The following is an 18,442-nucleotide window of genomic DNA, read 5'->3' on the forward strand; positions in this document are numbered from 1 at the left end:
TTGCAGAAAGAAGCTGTCCCGTAGCCTGTTGTTCCTGGCTTTAATGCTGCAGTACCATTTGCCAGATGGAAGCACCTGAAACAGTTTATGGTCAGGGTGACTGGTGTCCCCAGTGATCTTCCAGGCCTTCTTTACTTACCTGCTGCTGTAAATGTCCTCAGTGGAGCGAAGTTCACATCCACAGATGTACTGGGCTGCCGTATCACTCTCTGCAGTGCCCAGCGAGCGATCAAAGTTGGTGCAGTTCCCATACCAGATGGTGATACTGCCAGTCAGGATGTTCTCAATGGTGCCCATGTAAAAGGTCTTGAGGACTTGGGGCTCACGCTGAATGTCTTCAGCTGCCTGAGGTGAAAGAGATGCTGCTGTGCTTTCTTTGCCACACAGCTGGTGTGTTCAGTCCAGGTGAGATCTTTGGTGATGTGTACACTGAGAAACTTGAAACTACTCACCCTCACAATTGCAGTCCCATTGATGTTGATCGGGGCAAGCCTGTCTCCATTCCTCTATCCTGGTCTCCACAGGACCAGAACATATTGGCCCAATTAAGCAGCTGCCCCAATTAGCCAGAGTTCCATGGAAATAATTAAAAAGATACCAACAAAAAGACAAACTGAGTAACAAATTATGTATTTAAATGAAATATAGAAGAAATTAGAACACTAGCAATAGTACTACAGTACTATAAAACTGTATTAGTTCCTTAATAGTTATCGACAGAGAAATTCATCCAGTGTACGCAATGAACAAAATCAGTACAGGCACCTAGTGCAGATAATGGACTGCCTTTGTACAATGCTATCAGCAATTGCATCATCTAAATCTTCATTTTCATTAAAACATTCAAGATGATTGTCAATACTTTCAAACTCTTTGTAGTTCTCACCTTGCTGAAGTAGTGAAATAGTTTTATTTTCACTCGCGTGTGTTTCTAGCATTTCCAAACCTGAATGCTTGAAACTAGTGAGGAATGCAGTTCTGAATTGTCTTACTGCTTATTTCTCACCAACTATCAGTGACAAAACAGAAACATCCACAACGCTACTAAAAACTGTTCGCTGTAACCACACAGTAGCGTCTAACGGCCACACAAGTTCATGCGACTGACGCTAGTTAGAATCTGTTCAGCAACAGTCTCTTGCCCCAATTAAGCAGCATGGTGTCCTAAATAAACAAAAGGAAAACCAGGTCATTTTCTTGACTAGTTTTTGTTAAAAGTTGTCCCAAGTAAGTGGTTGCCCCAATTAACCTTAATCTACTCTATACCTTAACTGCTTCAAACAATGACAGGGCCAACACCAAAGGACAGATTCTAAACACACATACACAGAGGTCATTATTGAAATTCTGAAAGCGAAAGTTCTCAATGTACCAGAAGTTTTACAATGTTACAACGGAATTACAGGGGGAAAAATATCACTGACAATAGGTGAAGTGGGATGAGGGATCGGGGTGGAAAATTATATTTAAAAAAGGAAAGTTAAGGGCAAAAGTTTAGGGGTAATACGAGGGGGGAACTTCTTTACTCAGAGAGTGGTAGCTGTGTGGAACGAGCTTCCAGTAGAAGTGGTAGACACAGGTTCGATTTTGTCATTTCAGAAAAAATTGGATAGGTATATGGACAGGAAAGGAATGGAGGGTTATGGGCTGAGTGCAGGTAGGTGGGACTAGGTGAGAGAAAGCATTCGGCACGGACTAAAGGGCCGAGATGGCCTGTTTCTGTGCTGTAATTGTTATATGGTTATATGGAAACATTTTTGAAGTTTTAGTTTCAGTTTGATACTCACATAATTTCAGCTGCTCAGATAAACTGCAACAGATTATACTACTAAGCAGATCATTATTAAATTGCAACAGTTAAAGTTGATGAATTCTATTGGAATATTAGCGCCAGTTGAAACTAGCTTACATTTAATAAACAATTTGAAAACATTATACTTTGCTTACCATCAACTTTCTGCATCAGATATTGTCCCTAGAAACACTGCATTGGAGAATTACAGTTACAATTCAAATTGTATACCAGTGACTTCCTCAGCTTGCAAGTTTTCCTCTTGATTAGTTACCAAAACATTGATCAACGTTAAAAGGCATGGGTAGAAAACCAAAACATTAAGCTTAACAAGATGAGACAAAAAGGCAATGGCCTTATAAACTCAAACACGAGGAAATCTGCAGATGCTGGAAATTCAAACAACAACACACAAAATGCTGGTGGAACACAGCAGGCCAGGCAGCATCTATAGGGAGAAGTGCTGTCCACGTTTCGGGCCGAGACCCTTCGTCAGGACTAACCTAAAGGAAAGATAATAAGAGATTTGAAAATCTTTCCTTTCGGGTCTCGGCCTGAAACATGGACAGCGCTTCTCCCTATAGATGCTGCCTGGCCTGCTGTGTTCCACCAGCATTTTGTGTGTGTTGGCCTTATAAACTCAGATGGTTTATGTAGAGGGCATTTGAAACTGTAGTCCTGAAGTAGGCTGCTATAGAACTCATTTGTAGCTTCCAGCTGAAAAGAGTAATTCTCAGGTTGAGATTCCACTTTTAGACCATAAGGTAAGAGCAGAATTAGGCCATTCAACCCATTGAATTTTCTACTAATTTTGAGCTCTTAAATGCATATGCAAGCACTAAAGTTAAGTAATTTTTTAAAAAACATTTCTAACTTCACAAAAAGTACAACAGAACTCTTGGCCTGAAATGATATACCATGTGCCGACAATCCAATGGCACAAATTAGACCTTCAAAGGATCAACATTATCTACATAGGTACTTTTATATGCAAATATTATATTTGTCCAATCTTAAGGGATGGTGACCAAATTGCAATTTTGTTGTATTCTATTGATTTACCTATTTATTCTACAGAATGACAAGGGATCCAATAGAAATAATTCAAGGTCAAAGGTATCAGTATAGCATAACCTGACTGAGCTCAACAAAGCATACTGAAGTTTAGGAGACAGCATGTGAGTGAACAGAACAAATAGAAATATCCACACTAAGTAGGTCAAAGGACTCGCCCAAAAAGGAGGTAGAGGTTGATATAATAAATTTAAGAGAGTTACAGGAAGATTTATTTATTTAGAGATACAGCATGGAATGGGCTCTTCTAGCCCTTTCAAGCTGTGCTACCAGCAACTACTGATTTAACCCCAGCCCAATCATAGAAAATTTTACAGTTAACCTACTAGAATAGAACTTTATTGTCATTATGCAAGACAATGAGTTTGCAGTACTAACCGGTACATCTTCGGACTGTGGGGAAAAAAGGAGAGCACCCAGAAAAACTCACACCTTTACAGGGAGGACATACAGACTCCTTACAAATTGAACTCCGAGCTCCAACACCACGAGCTGTAAAAGCATTGCGTTAACAGCTGTTTTACTGTGGCAAAAATCAATCAGATCATATAGATATCAAACTTTAGTTTTCTGCTGTTAGCTGCAGATAACTACACTAGAATAGGTTTGCCAGTCAGGTCCACTTTTACAGTTCTTTAATTCTCAGACAGAGGTAGAAGCTGGCAAAGAGAGAAATGAAGTTTTAAAATTTCCAGAGAATGTGGAAAAGGAGATCAAAGATGGGAGCAGCAATGCACCACGGCATCTGGGAAGCAAAGTGTCCTTTGGGACAAATATAGCTGGTAAGAGAATTCAAATTGTATTAAAGATTTATTACACTGCAGTTGAAGCAAGGTTACCAGTTCAATCCATACTGGAACAATCCTAAGATCATGCTAGTTTTCAGCAACATTACAAAGGTTCAAATAATATAGTCAAGTACTCTTACTATTGCAACACACACACAAAATGCTGGAGGAACTCAACAGGTCAAGCAGCACATACATAAATGAACAGATGGTCAACGTTATGGGCCAAGACCCTTCTTCAGGACTCAGAAGGGGCAAGATGCCAGAATAAAATGTTGGAGGAAGGGAAAGAGGCTAGCGGGAAAGTGACAGGTGAAGCCAGATGGGTGGGAAAGGTCAAGGGCTGGAGAAGAAGGAATCTAATAGACAAGCTCCCAGAAGGACACATGGCTATGGTAGCGGGTCTGGGTGGGTATATGGTTGAAGAGTCAGAAGGCAGCAAAGATACTCTTACTACTGCCCCAATCACTTAGAAGGGTAAATTGTGACCAAAACCAGAACACATAAATGAACCTTGATTAAGGCCAATTTGCATTTTCACTCCAATTTTAAAGCTTTAGTTTCATGTTGTATTTTTATTTTGCCACACCCTATTGCTCAATTCCTTTCACTTTCTGTTTCAAAAAGCCAGTGATTAATTTGAAAACTGAAACCATAGGCTACAATTAGTCTAATCTAACTCAGAAATTAATTCTGTGCACAAAACATTTTTCAGACGCTCAAAAAGTTGAAATTAAAAGCTTTACTTTTGGATTTTTTAAACTCCAGACATACTCAAATTCCTTTTTGGAAGATAAATTAAAACCTTAAAGACAGCCCAAAGAGCGTGTGCCAGAAATCATACAAATAAACAATGTTGGTCAACAATTCCTCATTAATTCAACTAATATTCTATCTGGTCAACTTTTGCATTAAATTGTCAAAATGGTTCTGTTGGAAACTGAATAAAAACTGTAAATAAAATAATTCAACAAGGTTCCAAGTGTGGAAGTTATTAGCAGTAGTAAGCTTTTGCAGAACAGGCACACTCCCACAACTACAATTGCTTAATATAACAATAAGCAAGACCTAGGCAGTTAAACTAATCCCACGATATGTTAAATATCTGAAAATGGAGGACGAGTTGTTGGATATCTGGAAAGGTAACCAGCAATGAAAAAGAAATGACACTTTTGTAATATACATAGATGAGAGTAACATAGGGATTATTTTTCAGGAATTAATTTTTACAGCACAGCTCACTTTTTCCTCAAAACTAACTTGGTATCATAATGAATTTAGTACCACTACTTGCAACTTCCCATATAACCACTTCAAAGTCTATCTGCTTTGGCCTCACTGTTCTTCTGGGTAACATGGGACCTTTCCCATTCTAAATTAACAATAAATCTTAGTGAAAGCATATTCAATCAAAAATATAAACATCTCCCATATGCACACATTTCTTTTTCTCTTAATTGAGAATATTTAGTACTGTTTGTTACCTTTGAAGTTTCAGAAATAAAGGTTGGCAATGTGGAGCTGAACTGGATAATTTTTACAATGTGAAGGAAGGGAATTACTTCTCGAAGTTGAAATTAACAAACAATAAGAACATTTCTAAACAAAAAAAGTGCATGAAATCACTGCATAAAGTGTACAAAAATCAAAACTTGCCTCCTGTAACTCTCCCAAATTACAATTTTAAGTGTACAATCAGGCTCTCTAGACTAATTCAAGATTAGGTTCCTAAAACCAGTTCTTTGCAAAAATTGTGCTTTCTGTGTATTAATAATATGAACAATATTTTATTACAGAAAGCATAACTTGTAAAATACAACTTCTAAATACCAATCATTTGTCATAATGGGTTTCATGTAACAACATGCTCTTGTATTTTGGGAACCATGGAAACATGCTCAGAGAATTACTCAGTACATTTACCATTACGTGCAAGGACCACCATCCCAACATTAAATTGGAAGATTGCTATATGCTTCCAAGTACCGGTATCATAAGCATTTTATAGTATCAATCCAACTACCAGAGCTTACAAACCTCAACCCACTGTACAGAATTAGTACACTTTTTCAATTTTGTCAAACAGAAAATCTAACAGCCAATTGTATACTTCAAGCTTCCACAAAGGGCACTGTAATAATACCCAGACATCTTCCTTTGGGTGGATGCAGTATCCAGTAAACTATTCCCCAATCCAGAAACTCCAGCACACATTTCAGCTAGCAATCTGGATGACAACTTATATCAATTTTCTGGATTGAGTAAAGAACGCTAAATTTGATTCAGAGACAGGTTAAATCCATTGACCGAAAGTTTCTCAAAATCTACCTAAAAGTTTCCTGAAATTTTCATGGATTTATTTTTTTAATTTGCTTAGACTAATATATTATCAGATATATAATTGCTACTGATTTGGTAAAGCACAATGTCATAAAGGCTTCATTCTTCAGTTCATCGTTGCCTTCTCCACTGTCAGTTGTAAGATGAAACATACAGCTGGGGATGACATTTCTTCTGACTAAAAAAAGGTTTTGTACTCATTAGAAAGGAGCTTCTAAATAGGCACCCTCTATTAGCATCACCTGCTTTTTCTCCAATTGCTCATCGATCATTACAACTCATGCCCCTCCTTTAGCACTCTCTCTTTCTTTCTTCCTCCCTCCCATTTTTATACTCACTCTTTTCCTAACTTGAACAGACACTTTCAGAAAGTTTTAAATTGAAAATTATTCCCCTCAGGCAACAAATTTCACCACATCCAACAAGGTTCCTTAAGATGTCTATAGCAAAGACAGTAATGGAGATAAGCTCCTGCTCCGTATTAAATGCTCCCAATGCATACACCTCAAATAGCCTCTGACAACCAAATCCAGCTCCTGGATTTCATGTGTGGTTTAGCTACTAAGCCTGGCAGAACTGTTTCTACTGACAGGAGAAAGGGCAAAGGTGGGTTACTGGCACCTCAAAACCAGTCGCTTCAGGCAGATGGGGCTCATGAATCATGGTTGGCAACTCATCTAAAAGTAAGAAAACTCTGCACTGCCTTGCGGCTATACCCACTCATGGGGTAATAAACCCAGAGGGAAAACTCCGGAGCCAGAGTCCCTAAGGTAGTCTCTGTTGAGTTCAATGCTGACCAAAAATTCTTGCGATGCTGCTGGTGCCAAACTGTATCGGACTCTGCTGTTCCTTTGGGTTCATGGAGAGAGGGAGCATACTACAGTTTGCTTTATATATTGCACTGCCCAGGTTTGCATATCTTGACAGCTAGGATGCAACATCATTGGTCGACTCTGACAGACAACGGTCTCACACCCAACTGAGTACAGAAGTCAGACATCACTAAGTGTCAAATGATTTTGTCTACAACTGATTCAGGTTGGTTCGATTCAACTGAAGCAAAAGATCAATTTTGCCTCTCAAGTCAAGTTTATTGTCATTCAACCGCATACATGTACACCGCCAAATCAAACAACGTTTTGTTACTCTGGACAAAGGTGCACAGCACAGAACATAAACCTCAAAAAATCACATTAAATTGAATTGACTTTATTTCTCACATCCTTCACATACATGAAGAGTAAAAATCTCTATGTTACAACTCCATCTAGATGTGCAATCATAATAATTTATAATAAATAGAACAGTCAATGTAATATAGAGTACACTCAAATCAGCATGAGCTCATCAGTCTGATGGCTTGGTGGAAGAAGCTGTCCCGGGGTCTGTTGGTCCTGGTAGCAGCTGGAATAGATTATGGTTGGGATGACTTGGGTCCCCAATAATCCTACGGGCCCTTTTTATATACCTGACCTTGTAAATGTCCTCAATCATGGGAAGTTCACACCTACAGATGCACAACACTTGTGTGCATCACTCTCTGCAGAGTCCTGCAATTAAGGGAAGTACAGTTCCCATACCAGGCAGTGATTCATCCAGTCAGAATGCTCTCAAATGTGCCCCTTTAGAAAGTTCTGAGGATTTGGGCGTCCATACCAAACTTCCTCAACTGCCTGAGGTGAAAGAGGTGCTGTTGTGCCTTATTCACCACACAGCTGGTGTGTATATAGACCACATGAGGACCTCAATGATATGGAACTTGAAGCTGTTTACTCTCTCAACTCCAGATCCATTGATCTCAATATGGGTTAGCCCGGCTCCATTCCTCTTGTAGTCCACAACCAGCTCCATCGTTTTTGCAACTTTGAGGGCAAGGTTGTTTTCTTGACTCCACTCTTTCAGAGAGATGACTTCTTCCCTGTAGGCCACCTAGTTATTGTCTGAGATAAGACCAATCAATGTAGTGTCATCGGCAAATTTAATTAGCAGATTGGAGCTGTGGGTGGTGATACAGTCATGGGTATACAGAGGGTAAAGGAGGGGACTCAGTTCACAGCCCTGAGAGGCTCCTGTATTGGGAGTCAGAGGTTGGAGGTGAGAAAGCCCACTCTTAAAACCTGATGGTGATTTGACATGAAGTCCAGGATCCAGCTGCACAAGGCAGGGTCAAGGCCGAGGTCTCTGAGCTTTTTGTCGAGCCTGGATGGAACTATGGTATTGTATGCTGAACTGTAGTCCAAGAACAGCATTCTCACGAGTAGCCTTCTTCTCCAGATGTGTAAGGATGGTACATGGTCTTTTTTGGTACAGGGACAATGGTGGATAAATTGAAGTAGGAGGGCATGCTACACTGGGAGAGAGAGAGATTAAAAATATCTGTAAACACATCGGCCAGTTGTGCTGTGCACATCCTAAGTACTCGCTCTGGGATGCTATCCAGTCCCGCAGCCTTGCAACTGTCCACTCATTGGAAACATCTGTGTACCTCAGCCTCAGAGATGACCAGGTTGTAGCAGCGGCTTTCCTCAGAGGCTCAGAGTTAGTGATATTGAACCGAGCATAAAAGCGATTGAGCTCATCTGGAAGAGAGGCCGCGATGTTGGTGGCACCACCACTATGTTTGGTTTTGAAGTCTGCGCTGATATGCAGCCCTCGCCACAAGTCACGTGTGCTATTCTTTGTGAATCATGACTCAATCTTCTCCCTATATTGTTTTCACAGCCTTGATAGCTTTGTGCAGATCGTAGCTGCTTTTCTTGAGCTCTAGTTGACTGCCAACGATATATGCTCAATGTCGTGCTGTAAGTGCTGCTCGCACAGAACTATTGATCCAGGGTTTCTGGTTCGGGAAGACTGCAACAAGGAACTCATAAATTTTCCTTGCTAAAGTCACTTTTAGCCAAAAAGGCTTTGCATCCATGGATACAAGTGGAAATATTTCTGCTGTGAATCTGTTCCAATTTCCACACTGAATACATTCCGATTTCCTCAAATCAACTTGTTTAGATAAAAGTACTTAAAACACTGCATACCAGAAATAAATTAGAAAATATTTGCCTACAAAGCCCTATCCATGTTTTGAGTTTGAGTTTCTCCAAGTTATATAATTAAGTGAACTCAGTCTTAACATCGTTTTATTACTAGGTAATTTTAGATAAGAATCAAATTTTGACTAGCCACTACAGAGTTGAATCATGCAGAACAATATACTCCTGGTGATTCTGCAATTGGCTCTGAATCCACTACAATTCTATTCCCAGCCTTGAACAGATTTCCAACTAAAAAGCTATCTTTTATTACAACTGAGACTAATGTGTACAACTAGGCTATAATAATGATACTTGACTGAGGAGCAGAAGTTAATTGCCCTATCTTACAGCATTAATAATCACACATCAGCGTTTTCTCCCCATCCCACAACCACCAGAAAGGTGCTAAAATATTAGTAATTATTATCCCTTTTAATTAGCCAATTATTGAACTGGTAAAATGCCATTAGACATGGAGGGTGGGTGCTGTGGATTTATGGCTATTATTAGTACACATATAACTGACACGGGGCATAATCACTAATCAGCAGGTCTAAGATGAGCAAGCAGTATAGGTCTAAGAGGTGTTCTTGGTATCACCCACATGAGAAAATAAGGCCAAAATCAGCATGGTTTCCTAAAAAAAACCATGCCTGACAAATCTGTGGAATTCTTTGAGGAAATAAAACGCAAGATGGACAAAGGAGAGTCAGTGGATGGTGCATTCTGACTTTGATGGTGTCAAAGTCAGAATGCCTTTGACAAGGTGCCGCACACGAGGCTGATTAACAAGAGCCCATAGCAGTACATGGACAGAAGATTGGCTGACTGTCAGCAGGCAAAGAGTGGGAATAAAAAGGGCTTTACTGTTTGGCTGCCGGTGATTAACAGCATTCCGCAAGGTTGGTGTTGGGACCGCTTCTCTTCACGTTACATTTCAATGATACGGATGACGGAATTGATGGCTTTGTGGCCAAGTATGCAAACAATATGAAGATAGAGGGGCAGGTAGTACTGAGGAAGCAGGGAGTCTGCAGAAGAACTTGTACAGATTAAGAAAATGGGCAAAGAACTGAGTTAAATTGAATTGACTTTCTTACTTACATCCTTAATATAAATGAGTAAAAATCTTTATGTTATGTCTCCATCTAAATGTACAATGTGCAATTTACAGTAATGTACAATAGAAGTGGCAGATGAATATAGTGTAGGGAAGTGTATGGTCATGCACTTTGGTAGAAGAAGTAAAGACTAGACTATTATCTAAACAGGAAGAAAATTCAAAAATCAGAAGTGCAAAGGGACTTGGGAGTTCTCGTGCAGGATTCCCAAAAAATTAACTTGCAGGTTGAGCCAGAGATGAGGAAGGCAAATGCAATGTTAGTATTCATTTTGAGAAGATTAGAATACAAAAGCTAAGATGTAATGCTGAGGTTTTGTAAGGCATTGGTCAGACCATACTTGGAGTACTGAGAGCAGTTTTGGGTCCCTTATCTAAGAAAAGATGTGCTGGCATTGGACGGGGTCCAGAGGAAATTTACAAGAATGACACGGGGAATGAAAAGAATGATACAGAGGATGTCAAGCAGATGTTTCCGATAGTGTGTGAGTCTAAGGCGAGAGGACACAGCCACAGAAGAGAGGGACATTCATTTAGAGCAGGGGATGAGGAGAAATTTATTTAGCTAGAGTAGTGAATCTGTGAAATTCACTGGCATAGATACCTCTGACGCCAAGACATTGGGTATAGTTAAAGTGCAGGCTGATAGGTTCAAAACAAAATTTATTATCAAAGTACATTTCTGTCACGATCTAGAACCATTTTCTTGCGGGCATACTCAATAAAACCATTATAAAATAATAACCATGATAAAAATCAATGAAAAACAGCACCAACCTGGGCATTCAAACAATGGGCAAAAGACAACAAACTGTGCAAATGCAAAAAAAAGAAATAAAAATAACTAACTAAACAATAAATATCACAGAACATGAGACAAAAAGTCCTTGATTAGTCAAAGCATCAAAGGTTATGGGGAGAAGGCAGGAGAATGGGACTGAGAGGGATAATAAATTGGCCATGATGGAATGGCAGAGCAAATTCAATGGGCAGAATAGCCTAATTCTGCTCCCTTGTCTTAATAGCCTTATGGTCTTTTAATGGAAGGCATTTAAGTAGTGGATCATTAACTGGAGTCTCCTACAAATAGGATCAAGGAGATGCCTAAAGATCAAGTAACCTCTGGGAGGGGGGAGAAAAAGAGCAGAAAATACAGACTGATCTAGGATAATTCACAACCAACCACAATTTATCATTTATTGCAATCACTTTCCTTCTCCAATTCCTTTCCCACTATCCTTTTTACTCCCAACCACCATATCAAAACAGTCCATCTTCCTCTTCCACCCACACACACACTCAGGATCCATCCCTCTATATTCCCACCTCTGCCATCTTCATTGCCCACTCTCCCAACAACCACCAATCTTTCTTTCACACCCAAAGACACACAAACATACCACCCAAAGTTTGAAATTCAAATTAAAGTTTATTATCAAAGTACATATATGTCACCAAATACAACCCTAAGATTTACTTTCCTCCACAAATCTATAAAATAGTAACTATAACGGGATCAGTGCAGAAGACAACAAATGGTGCCAATGCAAATCTAAATAAATAGCAATAAATAACCAGAACATGAGATAACGAGATAAAGTCCTTAAAGTGAGATCATTGGTTGTGGGAACATCTCAATAGGTGGGCAAGTGAGTGTAGATATCCTCTTTAGTTCAAGAGCCTGATGGTTGAAGGCTAGTAGCTGTTCTTGTTCCTGGTGGTGGGAGTTCTGAGGCTTGTACCTTCTACCTCTTGGCAGCAGCGAGAAAAGAGCATGACCTGGGTGATGGGGATCCCTGACGATGGATGCTGCTTTCCTGCGATAGTGTTTCATGTAGATGTGTTCAATGGCTGGGAGAGCTTTGATGGTAAACTCGCCACTCCCCACATCGCATCCAAGCACTCCATTAGCCCACCCCACAGATGCTGCCCGGCCCTCTTGAGTTCCTCCAGGAGTCTATTTTTAATCTAGATTCCATCACCTACAGTCTCTTGAGTCTACATCTATCCTTACTCCCACCTCTGCTATATTGATACACCCTTTCCCACTCTACGCCTTCACTATCCCTCACCTACCCCTCTTCACCTCTCCGAGATCCAATTTCTACTTCATAAACCCAAGCCTCCCCTCTCCAAGGCATTCCCTGCCCCTCCCCCTCTCTCATTCCTCCCCTCTCCGCCTACCAGTCCCCCAATCCCTCACACCTCCACCAACTCAGAGCCCCTCCTCAGAGCAGCGCTCCACCCTCTCTCCTCCTCCCACCCAGCAACCCACAGGTTCCCTTCGCGCCCCCTCCTCCCTCCCTGAACTCCTCACAGCCATTTGGCCCAAACTCACCGTAAACCTGGGCTCCCGCAGAATCTTCTGGAAGTATCTCCGCTCTTACTCGCGCTGCTGGTTATCCCATTGACTTCCAAGGGTTCCGATCCCGCTATTTCTCTTAAGAATCTTCTCTTCTTGCTCCGCAACGCGAAACGGGCCAGAGAATTCGCCAAAAAACTTTCTCGCCGACCATCACAACACAACACAACTCCGCCACAGAGCAACGCCCTCTGCCCTGACAGTGCATCCTATTGGTTACCGATACAACGCCTTCGGAGCAGATTCAAAATGTAATTGGAGAAAAGAAATGTCCATCAGGACGTTAGACTTCTGTAAATGGTTCAACATCACATCCATCAATAGTTCCGCCTATTCTTTTACATGAATGGACACTAGGGAAGTCACTCAAAGAACTTGCCCGCCTACTCTCTTGTCGCTATTACTTCATCCAAAACTCGACATGGGATTGGCCAACTGGGTTGACAATCAAAACACCACCGCGCAAGGTCGACCTGCCCTGTTGTAGTTTGATTGGTTAATGTAAATGGCAATCAAACATTCTTTACCATGTTTTGCGCGTGTTCTTCTTTTCATTGGCCGACTCTAACATTACCTCACTCGAAGCTGGCGAGCCAAAAAGTGTGCACTGCCGTCCATCAAAAACAAAAATAACCCGCCTCAAATGTGTCGCGTGGCCAAGCCGTTGGAACGAGATTGGTTGAAGGAAACGTCCATTCGAAGAGTACCGCCCTCCATGCTGTTTGCTGCTGTTTACCTTCCTTCTGGGCCTTATAATGGCAGCGGACTAGTTCTTGAAGCGATTGTTTTTCGACGTTTAAATTCAAATTTCTGCCCAGGAGACCAGAAGAGGGCAGTGGATAATAAAAGTTTACCTACAAAACTCCGATTTGCGAGAGCTTCGCGCCAATTTAACTATCTCTTTAATGCCCTTTAAACCCAAGGCTTTAAGTTAAATATATTGTGTCTCAGCTTAGTGAACCAGCAAATGCAATGTGGAAGGTAGGATTTAGAAATAATAAAGTGTAAATAAAATAATACAGTTTACTAATTTCTCTTCAAATCTAGGAATACTGAATATTATTGAATAATAATAAAAGAGATTCTTGTTCGTCTACAGTACCTTTCATGCCATTTCAAAGTACTAAACTGGTAATAAAGTGCTATTTGAGATGATATACTGTTGTAAGGTACACCACATTGAATTTCAGCAGTCGAAGATTACAGAAACAGCAGGCAAGCTTTTTTAGCAATGTGTGTTTATGGATGGGTTTTAGCCCTGGACCAAGTCCTCTGAGCTTTCTTCTAGATCCACCTGTTAGAAACCATCAGTTGAATGCATTGCTCCTTGATAGTTCACAACACCAACCTAGATGAAGTTTCCAAAGGCGGAGGGAACACTTAAGATTCAGAGGTAAGAAGAGCACCATAGTTGTGGCATAATGCTAAAGTATGTACATGGATCAGTAGATGCCATTTGAAAGTGGTAGAATATGTTGAAAGTGAAGTACAGAGTGTGGTTCCCCACACTATAAAATAAGAGCATGAAATGCTTAAAAAGCAGATACCGAAAATCTGAAATAAAAACCAAAAATGCGAGAAACGTTCATCAGGTCAGGTATCATCGGACTAATATTCATTCAAGGAATGTGGGTTTTATGGGCTGAGCCAGCATATAATTGCCTGTCCAAAGATGCCCTTGAGAAGGTGGTGGTGAGCTTCAGTCCTTGAGTGGGCATACCCACTATGCCTTTAGGATGAGTTCCTGCATTTTGGCCCAGTGTCAGTGAAGGAATGGCGATATATTTCCAAGTCAGGATGATGTGTGGCATTGGCTGTTAAAAAAAATAACCTTTCAGATCTGGTGCCCTTGTCAGAAAGATTCCAAAATTGTAGAGGATTAATTAGGAAGGATTGGTAAACTATTTTCAAAAATGGTTATATTTAAAGTCAATTTTAAGGTCAAGCCATTTAAAAAGCTAATATGTATTTATGATTAGCACTGGAATAATAGTATTTTGGTATGTTGTAGTCTTTTAAAAAAACTGGAAGCTAATTTCCCATATCTTCCAAAAAGGCGTAATTATTCATAGATGATATTGGTTAGATCACAACTATTGTGGCCAATTCTGGTCTTTAAATTTTTGGAAGGACATGGAGCTCCTAAAGTGAATGCACAAGAGATTTATAGAGTAGGTCTAAGAATGGGATATTTTAGCTATGATTAGATTAAAGAAACAGGGATTGTTCTCTTTGGTGCATAGGAGGTTCAGCGGAGATTAAATGGAGGTGAAAAAAAAAATAGGCTCGGATAAAGTAGAAGGAATACTTGTTCCACTAGTGAATATTCGAGGATTGAGTGGTATTGATTAAATAAATGGGGACAAAAGATACGAGAACAGGAAGCATTCGCAATAGCTCTTTGTGCAGATAATGCCTGATCCACTGAGTGTTTACAGAATTTTCTGTTTTTTAATTTCAGATTTCCAATATCTATTTTTTTACTGTCAATCATGAACAGCATCTCAGTGATGCTTCTCTAATAAACTAAACCTTGTGAATGATCATTGATGTCTTTCGACTGAAGCAACATACCAGTTCCCGTTAAATGAAATATGTGCACAACGATGTAGAAAATGTTTGTGTGAATGCAGGCAATAACATAAATGCTTGATTACTATCTGACAGGAATTCACAAAGTAACAGCTTTCACACATAACTTCCCCTCTAGCTCAGAATCAGAATCAGTTATAATATCATCGGCATGTGTAGTAAGATTTGTTGACTTTGCGGCAGCTGTACAATACAGTACATAATAATAGAGAAAAAAGTTGTGAATTATGTATATAAAATTGTTAACTTAAATAAGTAGTGCAAAAAATAGAAATAAAAAAGTAGTGAAGTGGTGTTCGTGGGTTCAATGTCCATTCAGAAATGGATGGAGGAGGGGAAGAGCTGTTTCTGAATATGGAGTGTGTGCCTTCATGCAAAATAGTTCTAATCCGTCTTTCGCATGTGGTCTGTCTAGAACTTGTTGAGAATGAAACATTTGCTTTTATTGATTCTATTCTTGAGATACCTGCCCAGTAATTGTTCCTCTGCTCTCTAGAGAAGCATCCTTTCACTCCCAATGACTTGTTAGGAATTACTCCTTGCCTACAAAGATTGGGTCATTTGGCCCGGTGAGTTTATCTCCCAAATTAAACTATGATCTGAAATAGATTAAACCTCACAGTCAGTCTTTGCCCTACCCTTTGCTTCAGTCACTACTTTATTATCTCGAAAATCTAAAAATTGCAGATGTTGGTACTGTAGACACAGAATCACTCAGCAAGTCAGGCAGCATTTGTGAACAGAGAAACAAATTCAAACTTTCAGGTTAAAGACACTTTCTCAGATCTGCAGAAAGTGAAACTGTTGACATTTCCTCTTGTCCTCACCTACTACTTAACAAGCTTCTGCATCAAGCATATAATTCTCTGTAACTTCCATCATCTCCAACAGGATCCCACCATCAAGCACATCTTACCCTCCCGCGACCCCCCCCCCCCAGACTTACCACTTTCCGCATGGATTGCAGCCTACGCGACTCCCTTGTCCACTCATTCCTCCCCACTGATCTCCCTATTGGCACTTATCCTTGCAAGTGGGAATAAGTGTTACACCTCCTCCCTCACTACCATTTAGGGCCCCAAACAGTACTTCCAGGTGAGGCAACACTTTACCAGCCAGTCTGTTGGGGTCATCTACTGTATCCAATTCTCCTAGAGTGGCCTCCTGTACATCGGTGAGACCCGACGTAGATTAGGAGATCGCTTCGTCGAGTACCTTCAATCCATCTGCCGTAAAAGCCAGGATTTCCCAGTGGCAACCAAATTCTTCTTCCCATTCCCATTCCAACATGTCCTCCTCTACTGCCTCAATGTGGCCACATTCTGGTTGGAGTAGCAACACCTTATATTCCATCTGAGTAGCCTCCAACCTGATGTGATGGCATGAACTTTGATTTCTCGAACTTCTGGTAATTACTGCCCCCCCCCCCCCTTCACCATTCCCCATTCTTGTTTACCTCTCACACCTTCTTGCCTGCCCATCATCTTCCTCTGGTGCTCCTTCCCCTTCCCTTTTGTCAATGGTCTTTTGTCCTCTCCCATCAGTTTCCCCCTTCTCCAGCCCTTTATCTCTTCCACCAATCAATTTACCAGCTCTTTGCTTCATCCCCTCCCCCTCTCCTGGTTTCACCTATCATCTACCACCTTAGACCATAAGATATAGGAGCTGAATTAGGCCATTTAGCCCATTGTGTCTGCTCCAACATTTCATCATGGCTGATCCAGTTTTCCTCTCAGCCTCAATCTCCTGCCTATTCCCTTCATGCCCCGACCACTCGAGAATCTATCAACCTCTGCCTTAAATATACATAAAGACCTTTGCCTCCAAAACTGCCTGTGGCAAGAATTCCACTGATTCACCACAGAAATTCTTCCTCATCTCTGTTCTAAAAGGACGCCCCTCTACTCTGAGGCTGTGTCCTCTGGTCTTAGACTCTCCCACCACAGGAAACATCCTCTCCACATTCACTCTATCAAGGCCTTTCATCATTCAATAGGTTTCAATGAGGTCACTCCTCATTCTTCTGAATTCTAGTGAATACAGGATCGGAGCCATCAAACGCTCTTCATATGACAAGCCATTCAATCCTGGAATCATTTTCATAAACCTCCTTTGAACCCTCTCCAGTTTCAGCACATCCTTTCTAAGATAAGGGCCCAAAACCTGCTCACAATATTCCAAGTGAGGGCTCACCAGTGATTTATAAAGTATCAACATTACATCCTTGCTTTTATATTTCTATTTGAAATGAATGGCTACTTTGCATTTGCCTTCCTCACCACAGACTCAATCTGCAAATTAACCTTTGTGGAATACTGCACAAGGACTCCCAAATACCTTTGTGCCTCAATCTTTTTTTGCATTTTCTCTCCATTTAGAAAATAGTCAACCCTTTCATTTCTTCTACCAAAGTGCATGACCATACACTTCCCGACACTGTATTCCATCTGCCAATTCTTTGTCCATTCTCGTAATCTGCCTAAGTCCTTTTGTCCAACATCTAAATTATTGACATACAATGTAAAAAGAATCGGTCCCAACACAGACCCCTGTGGAACACTACTACCGGTAGTTACTGGCAGCCAGCCAGAAAAGGCTCCCTTCATTCCTACTCTTTGCCTCCTGTCAATCAGCCACTGTTTTATCCATGCTAGAATCTTTCCTGTAATACCTGTTAAGATAACTTGTTAAGCAGCCTCATGTGTGGCACCTTGTCAAAGGCCTTCTGAAAATCCAAGTACACAACATCGACCAATTCTCCTTTGTCTATTCTGATTGTTATTTCCTCAAAGAATTCCAATGGATTTGTCAGGCAAGATTTTCTCTTGCGGAAATCATGCTGACTATGGCCTATTTTATCATGCACCTCCAAATACCCTGAGACTTCATCCTTAATAATTGACTCTAACATCCTCCCAACCACTGAGGTTAGACTAACGGCCTATAGTTTCCTTTCTTCTGCCTCTCTCCCTTCTTCAAGAGTGGAGTGACATTTGCAATTTTACAACTTTGGGAACCATTTCATAATCTAGTGATTCTTGAAAGATCATCATTAATGTCTGCAGAATCTCTTCAGCCACCTCTTTCAGAACTCTGGGGTGTACACCATCTGGTCCAGGTGACTTACCTACCTTCAGACCTTTCAGGTTCCCAAGAATCTTATGTCTAGTTATGGTAACTTCACACACTTCATGCCCCCTGACACCTGGAACTTCTACCATAATGCTAGTGTCTTCCACCTTGTACTTCCTCCTCCCCTCACCTTTTACCCTGACATCTTCTTCCTTCCTTTCCAGTCCTGATGAAAGGTCTTGGCAGAAACATCAACTGTTTATTCCCATCCAT

The 18,442-nt window shown here is 40.7% G+C and overlaps 1 protein-coding gene across 2 annotated transcripts in view; it reads right to left on the reverse strand.

Annotated features, from left to right (window-relative positions):
- The window catches only part of LOC140719497 (trinucleotide repeat-containing gene 6B protein-like), a 196,813-nt gene extending 184,116 nt beyond the window's left edge, over window positions 1–12,697 (reverse strand). For both annotated transcript variants that reach the window (XM_073034215.1, XM_073034214.1), the window contains exon 1: window positions 12,482–12,697. The gene's annotated coding sequence lies outside the window, so the exon portion shown is untranslated. The remainder of the gene's footprint in view (window positions 1–12,481) is intronic.
- Window positions 12,698–18,442: the final 5,745 nt, after the last annotated feature.

The sequence above is a fragment of the Hemitrygon akajei genome, chromosome 31 (assembly GCF_048418815.1).
Source record: "Hemitrygon akajei chromosome 31, sHemAka1.3, whole genome shotgun sequence".
Taxonomy (NCBI): domain Eukaryota; kingdom Metazoa; phylum Chordata; class Chondrichthyes; order Myliobatiformes; family Dasyatidae; genus Hemitrygon; species Hemitrygon akajei.